A 27,087-nucleotide genomic window follows, 5' to 3' on the forward strand; every position below is an offset into this window, starting at 1 on the left:
GACCTATAAGATTTTATTCTCTCTCACTCTCTCTCTCCCTCCCTCCTTCCCTCCCCATAGGTCTTACTATGTAGCTCCAGCTAGCTGCATATTGACCAAAAGGCTTGTAATTTTGTTAGCATGAGCAGTTTTTCTAAAAGGAATTCTATGCCACACACACACAAAAGAGACTAAAAGAATAGAAACGTGGGCTGATGAGATGGCTCAGCAGGTAAAGGCGCCCGTCACCAAGCCCGAAGACGGAGTTCAAGGCTCAGAACCCGGTTGGTGAAAGGAGAGAAACAACTCCCCAAATTGTCCTCTGGCCTCTGCCCACGTGACAAGTGTGTGCACCCACAAACACATATGCAAGCAACAAGCAAACGCAAAAACTAGAAACACAGACGAAACAGACAAAACCCAGAGGAGGTTTGTGATTTTCAGCCCCAAGCAAGAACTACTTTCTTTCTCTCCTGAGACAGGGTCTTCCCTGGACTGCTTTCAAGCTCCCGAGGTCTAACTGATCCTCCTGCCTCAGTCTCCCAAGTAACTTCAGAGTGGAGGTGAAACCACCACTCCTGGCAAAGAGTTACATTCTGTGGAGGAAGGAAGCTAGGACGGAGCCTGGAGCTGGGGCCTTGCTCACACTATGCCAGTCTCTGCCCTCAGCATTTGACAGTTACCTCTTGAAATAAGAAACTAAATCAGGGAAACGTAGCGGCTGGTTTTGGGTCAACTTGACCCAAGCTGGAGTCATCACGGAGGAAGCAGCCTCAGCTGAGGAAATGCCTCCATGAGATCCAGCTGAAAGGCATTTTCTCAGTTAGTGATCAATGGGGGAGGAACCAGCCCATGGTGGGAGGTGTCATCCCTGGCCAGGTAGGTGGTCCTGGGTTCTATAAGAGAGCAGGCTGAACAAGCAGGGAAGCAAGCCAGTAAGCAGCACCCCTTCATGGCCTCTGCATCAGCTCCTGCCTCCAGGTTCCTGCCCTGCCTGAGTTCCTGTCCTGACTTCCTCCAGTGATGGACTAGGATCTGGAAGTGTAAGCCCGATAGACCCTTTCCTCCCAACTTGCTTTTTAGTCATGGAGTTTCATCACAGCAATAGAAACCCTGACTAGGACAAGTTGGTACCAGTGTGGTGTGGTATGGCTGTGATAGCCCTGACCTTGTTTGGGGGAAGACTGTGGAACCGGTTTGGAACTTTGGGCTAGAAAAGCCATTGGGTGTTGAGGGCTCATCCAGCTGTTCTGTAGGAGCCTGGAAGATAAGGGTGTTGAGAAACGCAGAAGATAGAGGCCCGGCTTGTGAAATTTCAGAGAAGATTAAAGACTCGATCAGGTCCGCCGCTATTTTGATTTAAGATTCTGTGGTGCTGGTTAGCTGGGGCTGAAGAATCAGCTATGATTAACAAGATGCCAGAGCTACTGAAGTGAAACCTTTGTGTTACCTGTACAATTGATGCTGGCCAGCTGGAGCTAAGAAATTAGCTGTGATTAAGAAGAGAGCAGCGTCGCTAAGGTGAAATCTTCTAGGGAGCGTTTCCAGAGAGCACAGAGAAGCCGTGTTCCAGAGACAGCCAAGGTTGTACCTCCTTTTGGACTTGGTACTGTGTAAGAGTCACCCAGGTGGCGCTGGTTTTGAAGGCATGAAGGGGTCATGGAGAGCAGCTGACGTCTGTGAGAGGCCAGGAGAGGCCGTTGGTGAAGGTGCAGCCTCGGTGGCAGGCGAAGGCCCAGGACTGCAGGGCCTTCATGCAGAGGATTTGAGGTTTGGCACCATGAAGAGAGCTTATGAGAGGCTATCTGTGAAAGGGACTCCAGCAGTTTTGGAGACGCCAGTACCACGGGACGAGCACCAAGAACAGCAGCAGCAGTGGAGTGGAGCCCAACAGAGCCCAGAAGACAAGCTGTGTGTGCTGCAGAGGGCGGTGCCGGGAAGGTGACCCAAGCCCTTTGGAGGAGTCCGGAAGATCATGAGTGGATCCCAGACATTGGAGAGTTAGAAATTGCTTTTGCTTTGCTTTGATTTCAGCTGAGCCCTGACTCTTCCCTCTTGAAGCAAGATGGTATTTTACTGGCGGCCACAGTTGAGAGACCTTGAATTGTAAAAGACTTTGATTTTCAAAGAGATTGGATATTTTAAAAGAGAGTGAAATTTTATTGTGTTTGAATTTGTACAGACTGTGGGACTTTTCAAGCTATAGATCTTGGGGATGAATAACAGACGAAGGGTTGTGGCGTGTACGAGTGATGTGTTTGTGTGTCAAGTTGACGAGGGGTCGGTTGTACTGGCTGGTTTTGTGTGTCAACTTGACCCAAGCTGGAGTCACCACAGAGGAAGGAGCCTCAGCTGAGGAAATGCGTCCATGAGATCCAGCTGAAAGGCATTTTCTCAAGTAGTGATCAATGGGGGCGGGCCCAGCCCACGGTGGGAGGTGTCATGCCTGGCCAGGTGGTCCTGGGCTCTATAAGAGAGCAGGCTGAGGAAGCCGGGTAGCAAGCCAGTAAGCAGCACCCTCCATGGCCTCTGCATCAGCTCCTGCCTCCAGGTTCCTGCCCTGCCTGAGTTCCTGTCCTGACTTCCTCCAGTGAAGGATTGAGAATCAGAAGTATAAGCCCGATAAACCCGGTCCTCCCAACTTGCTTTTTGGTCTTGGTGTTTCCTGCCAGTAACAGAAACCCTGACTAAGACAGGAAACAAAGTCTTTCTTTAAACCTTCTGTTTAAACTAGCAGTGATGAAAAGAACATGTCCTTCTTGATCGTGAGCCTACACATCCATGCACACTCACACGCACACGTACGCGCACACACAGACACACACACACACGCCCATACATTCATACACACCCATGCACACACTTGAAACACAGATAAACAGAAAGACATATACAGTTGCACAGGCACACACATGTATGGTTACATACGCACACATGCACACATACATATGTTCACACATATACATAGCCACACATAAAGACACATACATACCCATGCACACACATGTGTACATACACACATCCATGTGCACACATACACATATACATGTATTCATACTCATTCATACATACCCCCACACAAATACACATACACACCCACGCACACATACTTGCACACACATAAACACAAACACATGCCGGGCATGGTGGCACATACCTGTAATCCCAGCACTCGGGCAGGCAGAGGCAGGTAGAACTCTGAGTTTGAGGCCAGCCTGGTTTACAAAGCAAGTCCAGGACAGCCAAGGCTATACAGAGAAACCCTGTTTCTGAAAAAAAAAAAAAAGGAACAAAACACACACACACACACACACACACACACACACACACACCTTCACTTGACAGATACAGTGCTGAACAGAGCTTCCTTAAAGGTTCTATTCCTTCTCACAAATGAATCTGCTATTCATATGTCGTCTGCCTACACCCACTTAGGGTTTGAAAACAACACAGCTTGACAGTCCCATTGTCATCAGTCTCGGACCCTCACTCAGCCCGGAACCAATCAGCCCGGAACCAATCTTTCAATTTGAATTCTTATTAAATACCACTTCAACTCCTTCCTGAAGAATCAGCTCCTGGGAGGAAGTGAGGCTCCTCGCTGCTGTCCTAACGACTAAGCGGAACATGGCGGCTCTCTACTCACAGGCCAGCAAGGGGTCAGACACTTTTCTCACGACACCTTTTTTGTTTTTTAAGCCAATATGTAAAAACAGCAAAGGTGTACATATTAATAGGGGCACCCATCAGACAGTGGTGAAGGGTCTCATGGCTCCTTACATCTCGACATGGCTTGTTTAGGATGCTATCACACAAGGGAAAAATGAAGAAAAGAAATTGAATGGCTGATTGTCTTCCAGTTATAAAGGAGCAGAAGAAAAACCATAAGTCTCCTCTGCGGAGGCTGAACACCATTTCACACCGCTCACCGCTAAGGTGAGCCGCGGGGGTTTGAACACCGCCCTAACCAGCTAGTGAACTGCATCGAATCACACCCCCTAGCCAGCGTGGGGAGGACAGAGCTTGTAATAGCCTCTTTCAGGATGCTAAAGCCTATGAAATGCTTCCCACGCAACAGGAGAGGCAAGCTCTGCCCACACCTGCGGAACATTTCCATGCAACGTTACTATCCCTGACTCAGTCATTATTAGAAAAATAAGAGAATTGGCCTGAGGTGTGCAGCTCCCTGGTGAAGTATTTATTTACTGAGCGCAAAGCCCTACCTTTGATTCCCCAGCGCCAGAAAGAAAAGAAGCAGGTGTGTTGGGGGGGGGGTGATTAGAGGGGAAACCAAGGAGGCAGAAAAAATATACCATAATTGGGGTGGAATCTACTTATCACAATTTAAATACAAGTCTTATTTGTTTGTTTTGTTTAGGGATTCTGCTTTGCTTGTGTGTTTTTGAGACGGTACGTAGCCCAGGCTATCTTCCTGCCTCACTCTCCTAAATGCTAACATCAGAGGTATGCGCCACCATGTATAACTAAAGTCTAATTCTTTATTGTCTCCTGTGTTCCAGAATATAAATATGGAAAAAACACTACCCAGCTTTCCATGAACTTCTGGGTGACTGGAGGGACCCAAGTATACAAGTTGCCAAAGCTCTATCTGCATGGTTTTGAATAAAAGCCTAAGTTATAGGAAAAATTGTAACAATTGTTGGATTGCCCTTTTGAAAAATGCTTTTTACATTTTACTTTGTGTGTGTGCGTATGTGCATGTGTGTGTATACATACAAACGTCCTTGTGCTTGTGTGATGTTCCTGTTGACATCAGAGAACAACTTGAGACAGTAAGTTTTCTCCTTTCACCACATGAGTTCAAGGGATTGAGCTCGGGTGTCCTGGCTTGGCTGCAAGCGCCTTTACCCACTTGACCATGTCACATCCCTGGGGTCACTACTAAACTCAACATGTAATAGGCTATGCTTCTTTCCTGGATACTTAAATATATCTTTAAAACCATTCCTTACTAACAGGAACCAGGGCACACGGGAAGGAGCTGAGCCAGGTACAATACACGCAAGAAATCACTGACATCTTGGGGTATCCTGGAAGGAAGGAAATTATCAAAGATTTTAGAGTAGTCATGTGGGATGGATTTAGCAATTAAAGTGAAGGGGCTCAACATGGCCAATTTGGGACAATTTCAACAAAATAAACACGACAGTAAATTGTAAGTTATTGAAGTACATACTGATAATAACAAAAGGTCAGGAGGGGATGTCTTATTTACAGAATATTAGTTGACAAATGGAAAGAAAATAATAGAATCAGGAAAAAATAATCATCACTCTCGAATCCTAACACAGTCACCAAGACGCTAAAACCATTGAGTGATGGTTGTGGAAAAGCATGCTCACATAAGTTATTAATTGTAAAGGGGGAGCTATGGTCAAGTTGACCCCTCAAGACCCCTGGGCTGCTGGCCACTCTGGGCTTCCAGGGATGACAGAGACAGGCATGAGTCACCCCTGAAGGCTCTGGTCAGCTCGAAACACTGCAAGGTGAGGTGTGGGACAATTTATGGACAACTTGCCCGGCCTCTTAAAGAAACTTCACTCATTCTCAAAACATCCATGTTTCAAAGGACAAAACTGTATACTGAGATCCAGAAAGATCCCAAACTGGAAGAGAGACAACAGCAACACTGACCAGAGTTCAAGGGACCTGACAGATCCCAAGGCAACCATCATAAAATGCCTCAGACTCTGCCTGGCGATACACAACTTCAATCCCAGCACTTGTGAAGCAGAGTTCAACTCATGTAATAAGCTCCACCCTAGCCAAGGCTACATGGTGAGACTCTGTCTCAAAAAATTAATTAATTAATTAATTTAAAAAATAAGATGCCTCAGTTACAAATGTGACTCAAATAAATTAAAAACAGTCTCAGCAAAATAAATAAATAATAATAATGGAAGACATATATGTTAAAATGAAAATTTTGTAATTGAAGAACGCGGTAACCAGATTCTAAGGCTGGTCTACATTCAGAGTGGTGAACCACAGGGAATGATCAGTGAACGTGAGAATCAGCCTATAGACCTTAGCCTCCGAGAACAACAGGCTGATAAAAGGGGTCGGGGACAAGGAGGTGGGAAAGGATAGCCTCAAGGACAGGTGGACACTTGACAGCAGGGACCACTAAAGAGGAGACAAGGAGGCCAGAACCCTTAAAAACTCAGAATACAGTAACTAAAAACATCCCAAGTTTAACAAAAGAGATAAACCTACACATCAAAATGCCAACGCACGAGCCAAAGGCGCAAAGAGTTCTGTGACAGGATAGATCAGAGATGAATAAAAAGGAAAAGAAAAAAAAATGGAAGCACTGAGGACAAACTTTGCTTGAACTATGGAGGGAAAACACAATGCTTTAGCGGCAGCCGGTGAACAGAAACTGCAGGCTGGCCGGAAGCAACACATTTTTCAAAGGGTGAAAGAAAAGACCTGTCAAGCCAGAGCCCTCAGAGCTTGTGAAAATATCCTTTAGGAATCAAAGGGAAATCAAGGCCGTCTCAGATAAGGGAAAACGGAGAGCTGATTGCCAGAACACCTACCCTAAAAGAATGGGGGAGGCTCTGGGGAAGACACAGATCTTGTGTGCGTATGTAGCATGTTGAGGTTGAGGGTCGGGGTTGTATCCCCACATGTACCCAAAAAAGCCTGCAACAGAAAGTCCACTCCGTGGGAAGGGGACAGTGAAGAGTGCACAGAAGGAAGAAGGGACTGGAAACAAAGTGTGGTCGCAGTGTAACCTCCAGCCTCGCGGTTTCCAAGTGGCCTTTAATCCTCAAAGAAGGAAAAAAAAATCACAACTCTGATGTGCTTCTATACTCATGTATAGCTTTATAAATGGGGAAAGTAACGAGTAACAAAATGATGACACCAGGGAAAGATAAATTACGAACATAGGTTATAGACATAGCAGCTACTAATAATGCTGTGTATAAGTCCATCAAAAATAGCTCAGATATGAATGGGAGAGATGGCTCAGTGGTTTAAGAACACTAACTGCTTTTTCAAGGACCCAGGTTTGATTCCCAGCAACCGTATGGAGGCTCACAACCTTCTATAACACTAAGACCAGTCGCCCTCTTCTGGCCTCTGCAGGCACTGCACACACACGGTGCACAGATATTCACACAGGCAAAACATCCATGCACATAATATTAAAAAACGTCCAAGGCGGGGGCTGGAGAGATGGCTCAGCGGTTAAGAGCACTCACTGGCTGCTCACCCAGAGGACCCCGGGGTTCAATTTCCAGCACCCACATGGCAGCTCACCACAGTCTATAACTACAGTTCCAGGGAATCTGACACCCCATACACAGATATGCATGCAAGTGAACAACAATACATATTTTAAAAATTAATTAACTAATTAATTTTTAAAAACATCCACAGCAACTTTAATCCCCACACCCAGGATGGCTGCACTCCCAGCTGGCAGGTCTCTGGGTCTGAGAGCAGCCTGATTAACAAATACAGAGAGTTCTGGGTCGTCCAGGGCTACATAAGGATACTGTGTCTCCAAACAAACAAACAAACAAACAAGAAAACAGACATTAAAATGGAACCCAATAACAAATATTTAAATCAAAAGAAATGGTAGAGCGAAGCTCTGAACTGTCAATATACGTGCAAGGGCGTGACCTAGAGAGACAGAGCGGCAAAGCAGATTTAAAACACGTTTAAACAAATACCACATTTTCTCTCATATGTGGAAACTGAATTTAAATTCTATATGCGTGTATGTGTGTGTGTTTGCAAAGCATGAACTAGAAAGCAGACCATGAAAGAAAGGAAGTATAAAATAGAAAGGGCAATTACATCAAACACGTAGTAAAAAAGCAGAGAAGGCAGTGTCTGGGGTGGGACAGGGAGCACACTGGGAAACGGGTGGGGGGGGGGCAGATGCTGAAAACAAAGTGTAATGGCACATACCAGTGAGGAGTCTGGGGAAACGTTGCTTGCTAATCTAAACAATTTAAAAAGGAAAAAAACATGTAAGAAACTTGGTTTAAACTTTCAGAGACTGGACAAAAATAAAGACTGTTAGCTATGCCCTGCATTACTCATGAAGAAAGCAGGGTGGCTAAGTTGATAACCAACAAAGCGGAGTTCAAAGGAAATGTCTAGATACCCCATACCAGTGGGTGTAGGGCACAGCCAAAGCAATACGGAGGGAAACATGCAACTCAGACATGCTTTCACTAAGAGACAGCATCTCAAGCAGTAATCCCGCCCCCCCCCCTCAAGGATATAGCAGGGGAGGAGCAAACTAAATCCAAAGCAAGAAGAATAAATTACTAAAATGAATGAAATCGAAGAACAGTAAATCAATGAGGTAAAGTGCTAATTCTTTGATAATCAGTAAAACTGCAAAACACCTAAAAGAGAGAAAACACTCAGAGATTAACCTGCCTCTGCCCCTGTAAGGGAATTTTGTGTGTGTGTGTGTGTGTGTGTGTGTGTGTGTGTGTGTGTGTGTGTGTGTGTGGTGTGTGTTTGAAGAGCTCAGTGTTCTAATAAAACTCTTGTTTTCTACAGCTGGGCATGGTGGTGCATGCCTTTAATCCCAGCACTCAGGGAGGCAGAGGCAGGTGAACTGCTGTGAGTTCAAGGCCAGCCCCTACAAAGCGAGTCTAGAACAGCCAAGGCTACACAGAGAATTATTTTTTAAGAATACAACACTTGGTGTAGTTACAAAATCATTTGCTGTTGTTATTTATTAGGAAAGGGCATATTTACCTATTGTGCCATTTGTAAAAAAAAAAAAATTAAGGTTAATGTTTCTATTTTTGAGCTTTTAAATTACACTCTAGTACTTGAGAGGTAGAGGCAGAAAATCAGAAGTCATGGTCATCCTGAGCTAAATAGTGAGTATGAGGCCAAGCTGAACTATGCAAGTCCCTGTCTCAAAAAAAGAAAAAAAAATCTGGGCCGGGCATGGTAGTCCACACTTTTAATTTCAGCACCCGGGAGGCAGAGGCAGGGGGATCTCTGTGAGTTTGAGGTCAACCTGGTCTACAAATCGAGTTCCTAGACAGTCGGGGCTACACAGAGAAATCTTGTCTCAGGTCAGGAAATGGGGGGTAAAGGAGGCAGAAATCTCTGAGCCAAGAGTTTCACTGAGAATTTCGATCATGTTTAAGGCAGAATTCACTGTCTACTGAGAATCCTTGAGACGACAGAAGAGAACGGAACAACGTGTGATTCATTTTGTGCGGCTAGTCTCCCATGTTACTAGGACTGGATCAGAACCATACGAAAATGAAGACGTCAACCGGCCTCACAGGTATAACACAAAGGTCCATAAATCCCACAACAGAGTATCAGCAAGTGCAAGCAACACACAAAATGATCACATTCCATAACATAACAGTGTTTATTCTAGAAATGCATATAACCCACCATATAAATGTGTCAAACGTGGTAATTCACATGATCACCTCAATTAACGCAGGAAAAGCACTTGACAGACCACAGAGGTGGAGCCCAATGGTAGAGAATGTACTTGGCCCCCAACACACGTACACACTAATAAAATGACACACAAGGACCCGGGTTCAGCTTCCAGCACCCACATGGTTGCTACAATCATCTGTATCTCCAGTCCCAGGGAATCTGATGCCCTCTTCTGGCCTCCTAGGGCCTTCTATATACGTAGTGCATTTATAGGTAGGCAAAGTACCCATGCTCATAAAATAAAAATAAATACAAATTTTTTTAAAAGAAAGAAACAGCCGGGCAGTGGTGGTGCAAGCCTTTAATCCCAGCACTTAAAAGGTGGAGGCAGGCAGATGGCTGTGAGTTCAAGGCCAGCCCGCCCTGCCAAGCTCCTCCCGACCCTCAGACCAGCGTCCAGGAAGTGTTGCCTGGCAAGCCCCGCTCCCAGCTCCTACCTTCCTAGCCTTGTGCTCGCCCTGTGCTGGCTTCTCATGCTCTTTGTAACCGCCTGCTCTCTCCTCTGTCTCCTGACCCAGGCACTAAGCCTCAGCATACTTGTGTCTAATCCTTTCTGTTACCCTTGGCACCTGCCACACAGAGCGGGTATTTACTATGCATTTATTAGCAGAGCATTATGGGTTTAAATACCCCTAGTACAAAATCTAAACATTTCTCTTTTTGAGTGCTAACACGCCGCCACTCATGGAAAATCCCAAGCATGACCTCATGTGACACATCACAGTCAAAACACAGACACACTAAGAGTACAGAAATCTGCCTTCGGGTGACGAATACACGAATTTCAAGGCTTAGCTCCTATCATCAAGACAGCTCCAATATATGCAAATATTTCAGCATTAAAAGCACTGCAGGTAGAGGCAAGCGCGGTGGCACATGCCTGTGATCCCAGCGCTCTGGGAGGCAGAGGCAGGCGGATCTCTGTGAGTTTGAGGCCAGCCTGGTCTATAAAGTGAGTTCCAGCACAGCCAAGGCTACACAGAGAAACCTTGTCTCAAAAAACAAAAACAAAAAACCAAAACAACAATAAGAAAGCATTGTAGGTAAGGGTTTCTCAAACTGAATATAACCCTTACCTTAGCAACAGAAGAGGTTAAAAAAAAACAAAAACAAAAAACCAAAACAAAACAAAAAACCCCTAGTGTGTTTTGGGGGGCAGGTAGCATGGTGCGGGCCATCTGGAGAACAAGGAGGCAGAACTGGCTGCACGCTTGTCCCTCAGTATCCACAACCCTCCCCCACCTGCCCAGTCCACACATGCCAAGATTCACAGATGCTCAAACCCTCGTGTCAAATGGTGTCAGATTATGATCATCCCTGCTACAGTGCAACGCTACAGAAACAGCGCTGTGTTTAGGGGCCGGTGCCAAGGAGAAGCAGCACTCTTAGTCCAGACAGGATGTCTTAAGGCTCTGGTTTTTCATCCACAATTGGTTGAACCTTTGAATACAGAACCTACGGACACAGAGGAGTAAACTCTGCATGACTGGGCAACGCTGCTCTTCTGTCTAAATTCCAAAGCAAATTCTCACGCAAGTCCCTAGGAAGATGGTGTGAGTGCCACTCAGCACCCTTTGTGGTACCTGGGAGTGGAAATCAGTCTGAGTTCTCAGCCTGAGGAGAGCTCCAAGGCAGAGTGTGGTGGATACAGAGACCAGCCCACCCCAGAGCACAAGGGTGGGGAGTGACAGCAGACATGGTAGAGGATGCCGAAAGGATTGGGATAAAGTCTTCAACATTCCACCTGTTACGAAATTAAAGATGAGGTGTGTGTGATTAAAGGTGTGCTAGAGCATGCTTGTAATCTTGGACCTTGAAATGCTGAGGCAGGAGGTTTACAAAGTCGAGGCAAGCCTGGGGTTACATAATTGAATTTCAGACCAACTTGAGCTGCAAGCTACATAGTGAGACGGTGTGTGTGTGCGTGTGCGTGTGCGTGTGTGTGTGTGTGTTAAAATTAAGAAAAAAACCACAGCTGGGCAGCAGTGGTGCACACCTTTAATCCTAGCACTTGGGAAGCAGAGGCAGGTGGATCTCTGTAAATTCAAGGCCAGCCTGGTCTACAAAGCGAGTTCCAGGACAGCCAAGGCTACACAGAGAGACCCTGTCTCAAAAAACCAAAATAAAATAAAAATTTAAAAACACGTGCCCATTATTGTACCTTTTAAAGTATATATACAACAAAAATGTCTGCATGAAACACATTAGAATACTGGCTGGAGGTGGGACTAAGGGTGAGGGTAGGTGGATAAAGTGTCATGAAAAAGCATGTGACCCAACGCATGAAGGAACCAGCAAAACAGGAGGGGAAACTGCTGAGACCAAGAATATGATTCATTCAGTTTTCCGGTGGAGAGTACAATTCATTCCGCCATGTCCGCTGTCTGAAATCCCAGTGGGACAGTCTGTAACTAAACACACAGAGCAGGGAGACAGGAAGTCAAGTTGATACTAACTAATCCCATCAAAGGTTAGATGGCAAAGACTCCCTTCCTGCGCTGTAGGCCAACTCTCCACTCAAGGTTAATTCTTTAGCTACACAGAAACGTTTTTTGGCTGGGGAGAGGGACCTTTTTTTTTTTTTTTTTTTTTATTGACAGGGTTTCTCTGTGTAGCCTTGGCTTGAACTCACGGAGATCTGCCCGCCTCTGCCTTCTGAGGGATTAAAAGAATGTGCCAGCAAGCCCAGCTAAACTTTTAAATTTGATGCAACTCCATTTGTCAGTCCTTTAGCACCAGCACTTTAATCCCAGAGGCAAAAGCAAGCTGGATTTCTGTGAGTTCAAAGCCAACCTGGTTTCCATAGCAAGTTCCAGGCCAGCTAGGGCAACAAATCAAGCCCCTGACTCAGAAAAGAAATGGTGGGAGGGAAGAGGAGAAAGCCGCTATTCTATACAATTAATATAAACTGATTTTTAAAAATTACAATTTGACAATCTGAGCCTACACTTAAGTTATATGACCTCAAAAAGCCTTTCAAACGCAAACATTTAATTATATCACCTGCAGCAGACAGAACCCAGACAACGTTCACGGACAATGTCAGCTTAGGGCTTTAAATCACCATCCTTGGCACAAAATAAAAACCAGGTGTATGGTAAACAAGGAACAGAACGGGGAGGGCACCTCTTCCGGCTTCCTTTTAGCTGTTCTACCAATTAACGCCAACAAGCACCAACTGTACGCCAAAAAGACACAGGGCATGTAATGAGGTATTGACCTGGGCCAGCAGGCCCAGGGGATCAGAAGATAAGAAGACAGACACGGGATCAGAAGGTCTTGTACAAGTTGTGTCTTATGTCAAGCAGGCTTATTAAGGTGCAACATCTAACATCCTGTTTCCAGGGGAGAGAAATGGGACCAGGTCAGCAGAACCTATCACACAATGGGACCAAGTCAGTGAAAGCCAATCAAACAATGTTGCACAAGGAAACACAGGGTATCTCAAGAAATGTTACAGGCTGAGAACAGCAGCCTGCTAACCACAGCTCCACATGGTGGGAAGAGATGGGCTCTCCAGATCTGAAGCCACCTCTCCCCGCAACGCCCTCGCCCCAGGCCAGTACCAGCTCTGCCAAGCGTGTGCCTGGTTTTGGAGAAGGAACAGTGTTCTTTCTCTTTATATCAGGGCCTGATGGGAAAGCGCCTAAGGTCCTGGTCCAGGCTATTGCTGGCTCTCCCAAGTACGCTACTGGTTCTGGATGCTCCTTCACTGTACCTCAAAGCCACAGGGAAAGCCTCAGTTGATCAGACCAGTCCTCAAACAAGTAAGGCCTGCTGCTCAGTCCTCAGGGATTCCCAACGTGGAAAGCAATCAAACTCAGACATAAGAGATCTAATATACAGCTGGAGAGATGGCTCAGAGGTTAAGAGCACTGGCTGCTCTTCCAAAGGTCCTGAGTTCAATTCCCAGCAACCACATGGTGGCTCCCAACCATCTATAATATGATCCGATGCCCTCTTCTGGCCTGCAGGTGTATGTGCAGGCAGAGCACTGTATACATAATAAATAACTAAATCTGAGAGAGGGAGGTGGGGGAGACCTAATACAACCACAGAAGGGGAGAGGAGATGTCACATAACCAGAGACAGGGCCAAAGTGTGAGTGAGGGGTGGGGGCAATCACACTATGGAAAAGATGTGACCAAGCTGGGTGGTGGTGGCGCACGCCTTTAATCCAAGCACTTGGCGGGGCAGAGGTAAGTAGATTACTGTGAGTTCGAGGCCAGCCTGGTCCACAAAGCGAGTCCAGGAGAGCCAAGGCTACACAGAGAGACTCTGTCTCAAAAAACAAGCAAAACAAAAACAATCACTAGTTGATCTCCCAAAGGACCAGGGTTTGACTCCAAGCATCTCCATGGTATCTCACAATTACAAGCATCTGTAATTCTCGTTCCAGGGGACCCAAAACTCTCTTCTGGCCTCTGTGGGCACCAGATGCCATGCAAACGGCGCACAGACATTCACACAAGCAAAACGCTCAGACACAAAAATAAAAATTATTTTAAAAATTACAAATATATCTACTAGAGCTGGGCAGTGGTGGCACATACTTTTACTCCCAGCACTTGGGAGGCAGAGGCAGGTGGATTTCTCTGAGTTTGAGGCCAACCTGGTCTACAGAGTGATTCCAGGACAGCCAAGGCTACAAAGAGAGACCCTGCCTCAAACAAACAAACAAACAAACAAAAGAACTAGCATACATCCCATCTATACCTCCTGGGCATGCATCAAAAGGGTTCTCTATCCTACTACAGAGACATTTGCATATCCTTGTTGCTCTAATCACAACAGCTGAAAAATAAAATCAGCCTAGGTGTCCACCAGCCGACGAATGGATTATAAAAATGGATTATAAAAAAGTGGTACACAATTTCATTCAGCTGCAAAGGAAAATGGAATTATAAAATATGCAGGTTTGGATGGAACCAGAGAATATAGTAAATGAAGGGACTCGGGCACAGGAAGCCAGACACTGTATGTTCTCCTTCATATATGGATCCTGGCTTCTCAGTTTTACATATTTATTGGGAGTGAGTGGAGTGTGGGAAGTATAAAGGAGCCGAGGAGGAGGTGGGGGGAAAAATGACATGACAAGGGCAAGAAAACAAATATGGCATGAAAGTCAACAGGAAATGAGACAGCAGAGTTTGATCTAGGGTAGGGGTGCAGAGCAGGGCAAGGTTTGACCAAACTAATATTAAAATACTACAGGGAAATTTGTTATACTGTATGCAAATTTAAAAAAAATAATAATAAAGAAATAAACGGCAAAGTTGACTTGTGGATGGCACCTGAGAATGTAGCGATCTCACCATCCTATCTGGTAAGAGCAGAACAGTTTTTGCTTCGGGAGCTTTTGGTTTGTTTTTTTTTTTGAGACGGGTCTCTCGGTTTAGCCCAGGCTGACCTGGAACTCACTACGTAGATCAGGGTGGCCTCAAACTCAGAGATCCACCTGCTCCTGCCTCCCAGTGACTAAAGGTGCCATGCCGATGGCAAGTTTTGTAAGCACCAGTTCATACTAGATTATAGCTGTCCTCTGGGCTGGAATGCGTTACGTGATGAGGAAGAGTCTATACGACCAAGCCCCAGAAAAGCCCTCCTTCAACCAGCGTGTAGTGAGCTTCTCGGATGGACATCACCTCACAGCTCTGCGCCGGGGAGTTAAGCACCCCTTACATGACCAATGAGGAGAAGCCTCTTGGAAACCAGGCTCTGGTCTCCTCCAGACGTGGCTCCACGTGCTTCTCCCCTTTTAAGGTTTCTTGGTGACCTCTTACTGAACTAATGTGTGGCCATGCTGCGTCCTGTGAGCAGTCAGGGAGTGAATCACCAAATCTGCAGGTGGCCCTGGCTCCCAGGCGAAGCAAATTCAAGATAAAAGCCTGGACCAAGATGAGGGCCTAAGCACACACTTCTGCCTTTCAAGTGACTTCACATTACCTGGAATAACAAGTATTATTTTTAAAAACACTCGATCAATAATAAACCTAGAAGGCAGGACGCAGGGCCGATGGCCAACTTAAATGCCTAAGGCATTCCAGCCACGTCAAGAGTATCAGAGCCAGACAATCTAGGCAAACCACCAAACCACAGTGTGAGCTCGGGAGGAGGCTGTCAGGCAGCAGGAAACAAAGGCACCATCTAGGCTCCAGATATGTATGAAAGGAAACAAGGAGAGAACCCAACCACCCAGTCACTAGGAAACAGCCGCTGGGATGGCTGGGAGTATTAGACCCTCCCCCATAGCTTGAGTCACCCACAAGGCCCCCAAAACACCCGAAGCAGGAGCTCACTCAACGGCATATAGCAATCCAGCAATATTGAGAGTGGGCTGCAGCAAACGGGACAGGCAAGGAAACAAAAACCACCAAGGCCAACACAAAGGTGCCCTGGCTTGAATTCTTCCCCCGACATCTTGGGTGTGTGCTTAAATTCTTGCAAGCACTTGCTCAAACACAGACCTCTTGGGTCTGTGTTGTCCACCCTGGTCTGGAACAGCATATGACCGTGACTATAGGTGCCAAGGCATGAAGAACCAGAGTCCACACGAGTCCAGCTGGCAGCAGCCAAACTCCACGAAGGAAACGGACTCAGCGTGAAAGGAAGGCAAGGAGGGTGACGTCCAGACGGGGTCTCTCACAGCTCAGAGAGGTTACCAGACTCATTATCAGAAACCCTAAGAGTAGCCACAAAGCCAGATGACCGCACGAGCCCTGCTTAGGTGCAAGCATTAATGTTAGGGGAAGCCGAGATAACCTATCTCAGTAAGCACAGTTAGCGGCTGCTGAGAAATCCAACGTGCAAGGAAAGGTTGTTTCAAACACACAAGAGAACAAGCAGAATGAAGAGGAAGAGGCTGATGAAAATTAGTGTGTGCGCGCGTGCGTGTGTGTGTGTGTGTGTATGTGTGTGTGTGTGTGCCTCTGTGTGTGTGGGTGCATGTGGGGGTCGAGACAAAAGAATGGGTCATGTCATAAGCAAGTGTACAAAAGCAAAGGAGCTCTGAAAAGCCACAGTAACGGTATGTAAACATGGCTGCTACCAATATAACCATCTGAAAGCAAGGATGCCTAGATGTTGTTTCAAAGAGGGCCTCAGCACGGTTTGAAACCTGAACTGTTTATATCATTAATAAACTTATGGTGTCTCATCAGATGGGGAGAAAACCCTCAAAAATAAGACCACAAACACTCAGAATCACCACATTTTCTTTGAGGGTTGCTTGGGGCTTATTTACTTACCATCCAGGGATGGAGCCCAAGGTTTCCCACTCTACCACTGAGCTATACCCCCAGCACACACTGTTGGCTTTCTCTTCTGTTTTTTATTTGTCTGGTTGTGTTATCTACATGTGTTTTGGGATTTCTGTTGTTTTGGCTTTTTGTTGCTGTTGTTTTGAATTTGGGGGACAGAAAAAAAATCTCTGTGGCTCCTACTAGCCTTGAATTCCTGGGCTCAAGCAATTCCCCCCACCTCAACCTCACCGTCATCTGACCAGGCAGTGAGTATGAAAAGGGCTGAAGAGGCAGAGGACTCCCACTGTGTCTGGAGCATCAGCTCCGCTCAGTACGTACTGCAGACACGGTCTGCTTGATCTTCCGTGTCCCGGCACAGGGGCTGGGGAGATAGCTGCCTGCTCTTCCAGGGGACTAAGGTTCACTCCCAGAACCCACATGGTGACTTGCAACCATCTGTCATGCCAGTCCTAGGGGAGCCAACACCTGTTTCTGGGCCCCATGGGCACCAAGTATATATGTGGTACATAGACATACATGCATGCAAAACACCCATACATATAAAATAAAACACAAATAGTTTTGGGGGAATTTGGAGGGGATTGTTTTTTTTTTTTAAATGAGGGCTGGCAATAATATAGATTAATGGGTAAAGGCACTTGCCACTGAGCCTGACCACCTGAGTTTGATTCCCAGGACATAAATGGCGGGAGGGAACCGACTCCCACGAGTAGCCCTCTCTGACCTCCCCACGCACAGTCACATAAGTAAATAAAATGTTACAAAAGTTTTTTGTTTAAAGAATGGAAATAAAGAACCTGAATGGCTCAGTCAGAAAAGTGTGGGTCGCTGGCACAGAGCCGCCAAAGAAACTGCCGCAGCATGTACATGTATGGTTATCCAGCGAGTTCTGACAGTAGGGAAAGACACCAGCATGTTCATGTGTGTTTCTGACAGCATGCTCATGCCCCAGCCACTGCTGACCGTTGACAGCACTGCGCAGGGAGTACAACTGCGGCTGGCGGGCTCCTTTAGCATAAAGAGAGACGAAGGCGGTGGGGGTGCTGGGCAGTACTACCCCTAGATTCATCTGTGCTCAACAGAAATGCATGTAGTCACCCAACAAAAGGCAAGTGCTAGGATGCTCACAGCAGCACTGTCTGTAATAGTCCAAACCTACAAACAACCCACGTCGATCATGGCAGAGTGGCCATTTATTTTTATGGAGGTATCCACAAATGCACTAGGCCTTTTTCCCTCTATGTGCAACGTGCTCACCTCCCGGCCATATTGGGAGAGAGAATAACATGGCCCCGGTAGCCATGGCAACACCTGAGCAAAACAGTACAGGGATAGCCAGGTCTGTGGTAACTGTAATGGAGCTCTTGGCACTCTGTTTAGATGGAGGAAGGGAAGGGCACCCATCCTCACTCAGAAGTCCACCTGTTACTCCTTTCTGCCTTCCTCCTGCTGCAGTGATTTTCAAGTGGAAGATAAGTTGAAAGCAAGGATCCATTCGGCAGCATCCATAATGGGGTGGAACCTAGTGCAGTCCAGCTGCTTTGGGGGGTCACCTGCACTCCTGTAAGTAACCCCTCACTGTAAGTAAGACCAACAACCTCATGGCTTCCTCAAGGCGAGCTCTGTGAAATTGTACTTTGGTCCATCCTTGGTGCCCTACTAGGGCGAACAGACATCTCTCCAGAAAAAGTCAACGCACAGCACGGTAAGAACAAACCTACCTCGCCCTCTCTAAAGAACATGGAGAAACTGCACAGGCATTATGCTGGTGGGAAGCAGCCAGGCACCGAAGGGCACAGACTCTCCGCCTCCATCAACGCAAAGCAGAAAAGTAGCCAAAACTCAAGCACTGTATTAGTAATCAAAACAGTGGCTATCCATTGGGATATGCTGCACAGAGCGGCCCCTGAGAGGAAAAAGGAGCCTATCAGTCAGATGAGAGCCTCTCAACAGCTGAGATCCCAGCACAGAAAAACAACCCCTGTGGTTAAAAGTTGCCACTGGCAGGGCCAGGGCGTGGTAGCGCATGCCTTTAATCTCTGTGTAGCCTTCGCTATGCTGGACTCACTTTGTAGACCAGCCTGGCCTCGAACTCACAATGATCCGCCTGCCTCTCCCTCCGGAGTGCTGGGATTAAAGGCGTGCACCGCGGCCACCGCCACCGCCTGTTTTATGAGCAAGGTTTTAACCTTACCAACTGTAATCCTGTCAGGTGTCACTCAGGAACCACATGGTGACAGAACAGTAACTTTACACCACCAAAATCCTAGTTATGACTTGTAAAAGCATTGATCCTGGCTCTCTCCTCCCTGAAGCCACGCCCACACCTGGGTGTGTCTTAATTTCCCTCTATTCCTTATGCCTAAACCTATGATAAAATATCTTTTAAAAGATAGCCAGGGCTAGTCCTGGAATTATTTTTCAGTATCAGAGCCACGGATGCTGACTTGGACCCGAGTTGAGGTCCAGCACTCCTCAGGCTGCAGTGAGAAGCAGTGCCTCCTTTACCCGGAAGTGCTGATGGAATGAAGAAGATTCTAGAGCCTTGGAAAAGTTGCTTCTTATTTTGGAGGCCGGTTCTGGTTATTAAAACGCACTGGACTACACACTAACAGTTTGCCTACCTCTATACTTACACATCTCAATGAGCAGTTGCAACAAAATACATGGGAGACCAACGACAGAGAGTAGAAGAACGTATTTAACCTCATGTCTCGAGTCAGATAAAAATAGAATAAAACTCAAGCTGGCCACGTGTAGTGGTGTGTGCACTTTAATCCCAGTACTTATGGATACCTGTGAGTCCCCTGACATAGCGAGACCCCCCATCTCAAAATAAAACAAACAAAACCTCAATCAAGCAAAAAGTAGGCGGGAAGAAGAAAGGGGTAGAGACAAGCAGTAAGAATAAGCAACAGGCCAGGCGTAGTGGCACACACCTTTAATCCCAGCACTCGGGAGGCAGAGGCAGGCGGATCGCTGTGAGTTCGAGGCCAGCCTGGAGTAGAAAGTGAGTCCAGGACAGGCAAGGCTACACAGAGAAACCTTGTCTCGAAAAACCAAAACCAAAAAAAAGAAAAAAAAAAAGAAAAAAGCAACAGAAGAAAATATGGCAGTAAGCCCCAAAATGTCAATAGTTGAAATAAATATTGGTGGGTTAAAGCAGAGGCCAGGGAGAGGGCTCAGTGAGTGAAAGCACCTGTTCCTCAGCCTGCCAACCCAAGGTATTACCTTACATGGTAGATAGAAGCAGGTAATCGACTCTAGACACACACACACACACACACACACACATACACACACACACACACACACACACACACACACACGCACGCACACACCTCTAAAATTAGTTTTAAAGAGAAACATGGGGAAAGCCAAATCCAAGAATGCCGACAAAATAAAAGCCCTCTCAAATATTATCAACACATTTATCATGACTGAATAAGATTCTAAAAAGTGTACCTGAAGGAAAAGGAAAATGGTCCCAAGAAGACAGTGGGTGACAGAACACAGGATGGAGGATGTGGAAAATGGCAGACAGGTAGATAATATCAGCCTTGCTAACTGTGACGAACACCAACTTAAAAGACCAGAACAGCAGCAGCAGCAGCAGCAGCAACAACAACAACAACAACAGCAGCAGCAGCAGCAACAGCAGCAACAGCAGCCACAACGCCTAACCCAAAGTTAACGTGAAAACGCAGCTCAGGCCACAGGGCAAAACTGGACATCTTGGACCTGCTTGGAGCAATAGCCAAATGATTAAATAAAGGATTCATACTATCAGTTAAAAATATACCAGAGCGAGCCAGGCATGGTGGCGCACATCTGTCATCTGTAATCCCAGCACTCGGGAGGCAGAGGCTGGCGGGTCACTGTGAGTTCGAGGCCAGCCTGGTCTATAAAGCAAGTCCAGGACAGCCAGGGCTACACAGAGAAACCCTGTCTCAGAAAAAAAAAAAAAAAAAAAAAAAATATATATATATATATATATATATATATATATATATATATCAGAGCATGAAAGCAATAAACTCAAATAAGTAGAATCATGAAGTTTAATAATAGAACTAGTGACATAGGAAGGCACAGATCAATAGCATCAATCAATAAGTCCAAGAACCAATTCTGTGAAAGGATCCAGGAAAGAGTCAATCATACATAAGCCTGTCCAATAAAAGAGAGAAAAGATGGGCATGATCAAAGTACATTATATATAGGTGAGAAAAATATATGAAAGGCATTGTTTTGTAGAATTAATACATACTAACAAAAGGAAGAAAAAGCGAAACCACAGGTGTTAGTATCGATAAGAACAGTAAGTCACCATAAATGTATGACTTTATCTTCTGAGAGAGAATACGTACCATATACCAGCGTATTCTGATCACCAATAATGCTAATAATTTCCTGAGACAATAAAGTGCCGGGCGGTGGTGGCACACAAGCCTTTAATCCCAGCACTCAGGAGGCAGAGGCAGGGGGATCACTGTGAGTTCGAGGCCAGCCTGGTCTACAAAGCAAGTCCAGGACAGCCAGGGCTACACAGAGAAACCCTGTCTCGAGGAACCAAAAAAAGGGGGAAAAAATGACTGAAGCAACTGGCCAACAATCGATGGTCATGGGCGCAAGTGGAAAGGTAGTTGAACGCTGGTATCTGCTTCCCAGACACGCCAGCAGCAGCCGGGGCAGTGTGCTGGCAACTTCTGCCAGACTTCAAGGAATGGGTCATTCCTCGGTCTCAAGCACAGAAAATGACAGGAAGCTCCCAGCTGGATCAGTATGAACAGCTCAGGCCTAATTACAGGGAGGAGGAAAACTTCACAGCCTTGCCACTTAGCAACCCCGAGGAAAATGTTAGCGTTTAGATCTACCAAACCAGCCAAACATGCGTTTTAGGTAATGTTTTGTTGGTGGGGGAGGGGCTTTGTTTGTCTTCAGTTGTTGTTTTGTTGTTGTTTTTGTTTTTTTGTTTTTTTGAGACAGGGCCTTGCCTCAGACCCATCCTCTTGACTCAGCCAGGATTACAGGCATGAGCCACTTGTACATAGCTCCAAAAATTCATTTTAAAGTATTACAGGATTTTAGTGAGAAAATTCAGGAAAATAATGATGTGTTAAGAGATTTTAAAGAAGGGAAACTACATGTCATAGCTATGCCGGCTGTACAAAGGCATGGGGGATGGGAAGGCAGCTTTCCCTGACCTTTTTGTTTGTTTGTTTGTTTTTTGTTTTTGTTTTTTGAGACAGGGTTTCCCTGTGCGGCCTTAGCTGTCTTGGACTGACTTTATAGACCAGGATAGCCTCGAATTCACAGAGATCCGCCTGCCTCTGCCTCCTGAGTGCTGGGATTAAAGGGATTAAAGGCATGACCCACTGCCCCAGGCTGCTTTCCCTGACTTCCCTGAAATCAAGTATGAATAGAAATACACTTACCAGGACAGAAATGTCCTATGGTGCTTCTTAACAAATGACAAAGTGATCTACCTGGCACATTCACACACCAGCTTTAAAACTATCACTAAAACTTATGCAGGCTTGAGAGGAGGGCAACAGCATGGCCTTTAAAAATGCTTTCTTTGTTGAAAAACTATGGCTTAAGTGTTATTAAGTAATTTTGGTATGAATGTTAGAGAAGTTAATACACAATGGGCCAGGTAGATTTGTGAGAAAGCAAAAAGCAAAATCTGGCTAATTTCCTATGTATATAATAAAAATATTATCAATAAAAAAATGCTTTCTTTGGCCAATTGTGGTGGTTCACTCCTGAAATTCCAAAGCTCAGAAGGTAGAAGGAGGAGAGGACACGTTCAAGTCCAGCCTGGGCCACAGAAGCAATTCCAGTCACTCAGAAGAGCCTAGGGAGACACTATCTCGAAAACAACAACAAAATAACCGCTTGTGTGAATCCCAGGCTAGCCAGAGAGAGTTCGCAAGACCCCGTCTCAAAATAATCAGTAAACAAACTTGCTAGCTTTGAGTTAATCATGCAAAATAGTCTCCCTTAGAGTATTAGGATTGATAACCCTCGGTCCCCACCCTTAATAACACAGTGTTTGAAAGTGGATAACCAAATCTTATGAAACCAAAAACTGATCAGAAGGGTTCGGTCGTGACTTCACTCAAAAACACTTTATCTCTCGCCTCCAGCCACCGCAGTTACTAATGGATGCCCATGTCAACCAGTCCGGCATAATTCATCCGATAGAGGGCAAGGAAGAGCACCTTCATGGGATTTTTTTCCCCAAAGCGTACACTGCTTATTATATAAACTTGCGTGCTGGCGTATGGAGCTCCCACAAAATCAAACTAAAACATTCAGTGTCAAACTTGCTTTAAAAAATTAAATAAGCACATCAAACTAATTTTGTTCCAAGGGCATTAAGGAAAAAAAGACGGGCACTGTTGCGTTCACGCTAGGCTGCGCACCGCGGGGATATGCACCAGCATCCACACAGTTGCCCGCGCTCCCAGGCGTCCTGGAGACCCATAGCCTGAGCCCTGGGCGACCACCTGGGCAGGACCGAGGCACAGCGGTTGTGTGGTCACACACTCAGGGGTACCGGAGTCCCGCCGGCAAGCACGCACTTGTCCCAGGGGCTGAGTCTCCCCAGGGCCACAGCCGGCCAAGCCACCTGGCCGCCGTGCCAGGCTGCTGCGCCAAACCCGGGGCCCGAGGGGAGCGCCGGCCACCTGCTGTCCACACCTGCAGCGTGGTCTCTGCGCTGCTCGCTGCCTGGGTACCCAGGACCGCAGCGCGTCTTCCCTGAGGGGCAACCGGCGTACCCGAGCCAGGACTCCGGCACCCGCATCTTGCCCGTCAGACCTGAAACAAGGCTGCTGAGAAACAGAGGACCCAGCGGCTCGCACCCCGACTCACCCGCCGTGGTTCACTCGCACTGGACTCCTAGCCGCCGCAGCCGGTAGCTGCCGCGGCTTTCTGCGCTCACTGATGCTCCCAGGAAGGTCCCAGCGATCCCGCTGGTGCCTTCCAACTGGTCTCCTCCAGGGGGCGCCGGAGGGCCAGCGCGGAGCTTCCTGGGAGATGTAGTCCTGGAGTCTCGGTCCACACTTGATGGTTTCTTTCCTACAGCATCCCCCGTGTTGTCGTGGGCTCAACCTCCACTGACAGCCAGTCAATAATGAAACTTTCTCACTGGAAGAGAGAGTCACTCTCGGCACTTTAGATCATTTGCTGCTGGTACTCCGCCTCCACCCCCTCCTTCTTCTTTTTGGCTTTTCAAGACACGGTTTCTCTGTATAGCCTTGGCTGACCTAGAACTCGCTCTACAGACCAAGCTGGCCTCAAACTCACAGAGATCTTCTTGCCTCTGCCTCCCAAGTGCTGGGATTACAGGTGTGCCACCACTGCCTGGCCTTCCTCCCTCACCTCTCTATGTGCACTGAGATGTGTGCTTGGACCCATCATAAGTCAAGGGCGTCAAAGTAGCTGCACTTCCCTGCTGGAACCTCCCAACAAGCTCTCAGAGAGTCTGCATCGCATAGAGACTACTAGGTTTTGGTTTGGGTCAGTTTTTGTGCTGCTGGGCCTGATAAATGCTAAGTAAGCATTCAAACACTGAGCTACACTCACAGCCCGAGTTGGTTTTATTGTATTAAAAACAAACAAACACAACAAAACAAAACCTTGTTGAAGGTGTTCCAGCAATTTGGTTTTTTTTTTTTTTTTCTTTTTCGAGACAGGGTCTCTCTGTCTAGCCTTGGCTGTCGTGGACTCACTTTGTAGACCAGGCTGGCCTCGAACTCGAAGCGATCTACCTGCCTCTGCCTCCTGAGTGCTGGGATTAAAGGCGTGCTCCACCATGCCCGGCTAGCAATTTGCATTTTTACACACAAACCTTTGACATAATTTTGAAGTAGATTCAGGTTTGAGAACTTGACTAGGCCTCCCTTGCTCCCCTCAAAAGACTCCATGAATCATTTACATTGGTCACACACACACACACACACACACACACACACACACACACTCACTCCTCAGGGTACACTAGAGGGGCCATTTATGTTCCAGCCCAGACCTCTCCCTCATTTTAGCCTTCCTCCCCTCAACATCCCTAGGATATCTCTAAGGCCCTGGAGTTGAACAAGGTCAAGACCACGTTAAGGATCGTCACTTCTCTCAACCTGGTCCTCCCTCCCCTGGGGTGGAGCTTTTGTCCAGGGACTGAGGAACTTTTTCTATGTTCATTAACATAAAAGTCATCTAGGCTGTTAACTATGCGTGGACAGAATGACAGGATCATGAGTCATATCTGAGGCAGTGGGACTGAAGCACAGCCAATTCTTTTTATATAAGATGGGGAAGGGAAGACAGGCCCTGGTAACAGAAGCAGAAATGCTGCTGGAGGAGGGTTTTGTGTCTTAGGTTGGCCTTTGTTGGTGTTTTGCTTTGTTTTCATGATGGGCAGTCAGGAAAAGTTAATACTGCGTGACTACTCAGCAGACTGTGGATAAAAAGGAGAAGGTGAGGAGTCCTGGCCAAGATGGCAGCAGCCCTTGCGCTATAGGATGAGGGAAGCACAAAAGAAGGGGAATGAAAGGTTCTCCTAGTAGAGGGAAGGAAGCCAACAGGGTCTTCTCTGGAAAAGAAGAGAGCATGTTACCCATGAGAAAGAGCAGGCCGTGTATGTGTGTGTGTGTGTGTGTTTGTGTGTGTGTGTGTGTGTATGTGTGTGTGTGTGTGTTTGTGTGTATGTGTGTGTGTGTGTCTGTGTGTGTGTGTGTGTGTGTGTGTGTTGCTGTAGAAAAAAGAAAGTCAATCCAGAAAGGAGTTCGTGGTTAACGTGGAGAGGTGATAGTTCCCCCATCAGGCAGTGAGGGTGGAGGGTCGTCTGGACTGCATGACTATGTCCCTGATCACATGTTGAAAGACAATCCCCAGGGATGATGTTCAGTGCTTCCAGGTGGAGATGTAGGGAGGAATGGGCATAGACTTCAGGAAATGCATTAAAGCCCTCATAAAAGTGTTCTCTTGCCCATTTTACCTCGTGAGGACATAGTAAGAAATTAATCAGGAAGTGAACTTTCACCAGACACCAAGTCAGCCTTATATTTCCCTCGTTTATTCTATTCTATGTGTCCCACATGACTGGTTATCTCTCCTCAGTGTCATGCGTCTGTCTTTCTCAGAGTCTGAGGCAAATCTCACCTCTGACTCTATCCTAGAGTTCATCGCTCTCTGTTGGAACTCCCACTTCCATTTTCTGCCTCAGCTAATAGCCCATCTGCTTTTTATTGACAGTTGATGTTTCCATACAGTACACAAAAGATTCTCTCTACATATCCCCCTTTTAGTCCAATAAAAGGCTCTTTCCCTTATTATAATAAACTATAAACAATTATGAAAACTATCATGTAATAATTACATTCATAATGTAATTGGCAACTTAGAAAAAAGTACTCTATTACGTAACTGCCTTGGTAAATTTAGAATTCTGTACCTAAATCTTTTTCTATCATAGTTTGAATTTATAAACCTAAAAATCTACTTAGACCTAAAAATATCTTTTTGAAACATTTTCTTAAATCCCAAACAATTTAAGCTTATTTGTGAGACTATAAGTTATCTGTTCTTCAACCCCATCAGAGACTTGAGAAGGAATAAATATTACTTGAGTTTTCAGGAAGGACAGAGCAAGCAACTTCAAAAATTAGAGAAATCACAGAGACAGCTGGCAGCCTATACAGTCACCCAGTTTTTCTCTGCAGTGTTGGGGAATCATCTTCAGCCTTCTGGCCCAGTATATGACAGACTCTTTTGTGAAGCAGGAATTATGAAGGACTGTCTACATTGTCACGGCAAAGCTCCACAGTCAAGTTCTTCTTGATTGTCCACAGCTTGGACAGAAAGCTGTCTGCAGTTGAGGCAGGAACAGTTTCTTGCTCAGTGGTTTGCTTGACATTTTGGAACAAACTCCATACAATATAAAGGTTCTTCGATGTCCATCACCTTCTTTGAAGTAGACGTGGGGATGCTGCCAGGAACTGACATGTCTCACTGTAAAAAAAAAAAAAAAAGCCTTTTATTAATAAAACATCTTAAATGCCATATTCTGTGAATCTCTGAGGTTTTTGAAGGCCATCTACCTATCTATAATATATATGGATAGGCAAACATTGCTTGTTTCTAGCTATTTGCTATCCCGTTCAACCTAGGAAACATTTCTGTGTTTACCCAGACTAGTATCTAAAATGAGTTTGATTGTCTGACTACTAACTTGCATTTCTTAATTATCCTAAACAGCGTGTAACAGTAACTTTCAGGGACTAGAACTCCACATTGCATCTTTAAACGAGTTACATAGGTATAATACCTTATACAAGAGTTGAAACATATATATATATATATA

At 46.1% G+C, this 27,087-nt stretch overlaps 1 protein-coding gene across 3 annotated transcripts in view; it reads right to left on the bottom strand.

The window, feature by feature from the left end:
- The window catches only part of SPECC1 (sperm antigen with calponin homology and coiled-coil domains 1), a 256,505-nt gene extending 232,788 nt beyond the window's left edge, over positions 1 to 23,717 (bottom strand). For all 3 annotated transcript variants that reach the window (XM_084760864.1, XM_084760867.1, XM_084760868.1), the window contains exon 1: positions 23,598 to 23,717. The gene's annotated coding sequence lies outside the window, so the exon portion shown is untranslated. The remainder of the gene's footprint in view (positions 1 to 23,597) is intronic.
- Between the last annotated feature and the right edge of the window lie 3,370 nt (positions 23,718 to 27,087).

The sequence above is a fragment of the Acomys minous genome, assembly GCF_964271855.1.
Source record: "Acomys minous genome assembly, chromosome: 16".
Lineage (NCBI taxonomy): Eukaryota > Metazoa > Chordata > Mammalia > Rodentia > Muridae > Acomys > Acomys minous.